Here is a 3438-nt window from a genome sequence, read left to right as displayed (position 1 = left end):
AAACGGTGTCTTGTCATCTCTTCACGTTTTAATGTTGAGCTTTCCTGTATGAACTATAAAATATTTCAAGTATTAATTGATGTTTGATCCACTTGTAACTAACATAAAATTACTTCGAGTATGAAAAACAGCTTATCAAATTGGCGGTGACTTTGGCCTGTCCCATCTCACAGGTCTTGATATTAACTGTTTGTAATAAATCCGACAATTTAATATGATTTATTGAAATATTTAATTTATTTTCTAATAATTTTACAACAATAACATTATCTTTATACAATAACATTATCATTATGCACAATAATAAGTGTAATAAAATAAACTATCAAGAAATTTGTAAATAAATAAATAATGAATATAGGATGTATAGGGGGAAACAGAACATATATTTTTATATACTAAATACTATACAATGTATACAGATAACTAATTTTGGCAACACTTTTATTTGAAGGTCTCCTTATGCATAATTACATGCAAGTAACTCTAAACCAAACCCTAAATCTAACCATATAGTAAGTACATGTAGTTAATTCAAATTACAAGGAACATTCAAATAAAGTGAAACTCAAACGAATTGAATGACAGTTTATGCATGATTTTCAAAACTCCTTGTTTTGTTATTTTATTTCTTTAAATTTATACATTACATTTTGATACAATTTTGATCAAATTGCTATTTTAGATGATAAATGGATGTTTAAATATTTATTGATTGCTGGAAATAAAATCATATAAATGAGGGTGTTATGCTGTTTATATTTCCGTTATATGACATAAGAAGCACAGAGCGGTCGGTTCATATAAAGTGTAGTTTGATCTTATTTAGATGGACGATGATGGTCTTTCATGAGCTTTTTATTATTTATTTATTTATTTTAGGCCCTATTTTGGACACTATTCATGTTCTGTGCCCACTATAAAAACAATCCGTAATTTTTCATCAATAATGTGATTGTTCTGTATTTTTCTAATCTCCTCCCTTCAGGTTAAACTGATATCATTTTGACCTGTCCTTACAAGTCAGCAAATTCTGTTCCTCACTAATAGAGATGAGCTTGACCCCATCCAGTCAGCGGCTTCCCCAGTTTGCTTGTGCCAAAGACACTGGAGTTTCATCATTTAAACACAAACAGACCAATGGCACCTCCACGAAGGGTTCTCATCAATCCAGCCCAAACTAAACTCTGCATGTGTTGCACAGAGAGTCCATCATTGCAGAATGAACAATATTTATGCACTGATAGTGCCGCCTCACTGAGCTCAGCTTGTCCAGGTCGTGTAAACACATTTGACAGAGAGAGACGACTAACCGGCCTCACTGCCCCACTGACTCAGCTGATTTTTAAGTTTGCAAATAATATTTATTTCGCAGATATATAATGATTATGGTTAAGTTGATATTCTAGATCAGGGTTTGCCAAACTGGGGTTCACACAGAAACTGCAGGAAGTGTGTGATTTGAAGGTAATAATTAAAAAAAAAAAAATTAAATAAATACAAATACAACAGACAATATTTACTAAAAAGATGGAATATTTTGTTTTGTTTTTTTACCTGAATGTCATGTTGATGATCATTAACCAACATCAGGGAACTGTGAAAATATGTTGTTAAATTATTGAATCAACTTGAAATTTCAGGAATACTCCAAGCTATAATTAATGTCAAATGGGTTTGGCTGACAAAATGTTTAATATTGCTCAAAGGTTGCAAGTATTCACACAAATATTGCATAATAGAAACATCCTGAAACATTACTGTTGATTATTGCTCTTGGTATTTTAATGATTATTGATATGTTTGGGGAAACGGCATGTCAGATTCTGGCTACACAGACAAAACAAGCTAAGAACAATTTATGAATTAGTCTATTGCTTTTTATGCATTAGAATCTTCGGGTGTGAGGCAGATGTATAATAGATTTTAATAGATAACTGTGCCTTTTTTGCCCTCTTGTCTTGAATTAGGGGGCGTTTTGGTTCAGTTTGGTGGCATTTTTGCCCCAAACCCTCGTTAATTTCTGCCCGAAGTGAAGGTGCATAAGGTGCTGAATATTGTGTGAGAAGTTCATCCATTGCATAATGGTTTTCAGCTCTGAAGGACAGTTTTTGTTGCAAAAGTAGAGGGCAATTAGTAGAGATTTATTTGATTTCTGAGATTTCTCCAACAAAGCAGAAGATTTTAGAGAAGCTGAACAGAAGACATATGGCATGAAAATAACTGTCTGCCGGGTCTAATACGCAGAGAGCAGGTGTTTGATTTCCCGTAATGTTACTCCAGGCATCTTTTCACAACATAGCAGAGAAAGAAAACCGTCATAATTAAAGATGCCATAGAATGGCTGTAAACTGTAAGAGTTCTGTACATGGAAATTACATACCGTGTAAATCTTGTGAATGCAAAAGCCCACTGAAAAATAGGTGAATCAGAACATAACACCGATTGTGGCGTTACAGTCAGGATCACTAATAGTTACGCCCCCAACATTTGCATATACCCGACCATGTTCTAGGCCAACCGAACCATCAGAAGCCTGGTATTGTGAAGAAGCAAGCGAGGACAACAGCGTAAATGGCAGATCGTGGAAATAAATGTTATGTTCCAGGATGTGCAGGGGATGTGAAGTGCAGGGATGGGTTGGTGTCTGTATTCAGAAAGGCAAATAACATGTAATAAAATAGCACGAGCCACTAAAGGGACATGGTTAACTTCTTGCTAGCAGTAGCCTGTTACATTACAGTACATAAGATTTCACTTACCACATAAACAGAGTGATAAGGAGAGAAGACTGAGGATAATGGCGAATTATTTACAGATCCTGAGCACCACTGACAAGCATCTGATCTTGTAAAATATGTGGTAAGTACTGCCGCTCCATAGTATAAACAGAATACGTGCTATCGGGAATCTGGAAAGTGAAAGTAAAAAACGATCATGCATTCGAAAGCAGTTTCAGTGCCCCGCATATTAACAGTGGCTCCCTGATGCCCGCATTTTATTTACAGTATAATTACCCAACGATATAACTGGGCAAGAAAGTATTGAAATATATATTTTCCCTGCGTTTCCTTCCTGTGAGCTACTGAAATGAGTTGCACTGTGAAACAGCCAATCAGAGCAGAGCTCAACATTATTATTCATGACCCTTCCAAATAAGGTAATAACAGACCATTTCATTCTAGGGACAGTTTTAAATGGACATGTACAATTTTTTTGCCCTTACCTAAGCTATTATATGAAGATATTAGAGAACAATTTAAAATATTGTATCAATGCATTCTATGGCACCTTTAAGTATTAGATTATTTAATAATTTGCCATTTTATACTTTAGTTTCTTGTCAGGTCTGAAGTGTTACAGTATAACCTTTTACTTTTAACCTTTAGAAATAATTATTATTTGAAAAAAAAATTTTTTAATAATATCCAGTAAATG

This window comes from Barbus barbus (genome assembly GCF_936440315.1).
Source record: "Barbus barbus genome assembly, chromosome: 28".
NCBI classification, from domain to species: domain Eukaryota; kingdom Metazoa; phylum Chordata; class Actinopteri; order Cypriniformes; family Cyprinidae; genus Barbus; species Barbus barbus.
The sequence above is the reverse complement of the archived record's forward strand: the minus strand, read 5'-3'. Positions refer to the sequence as shown.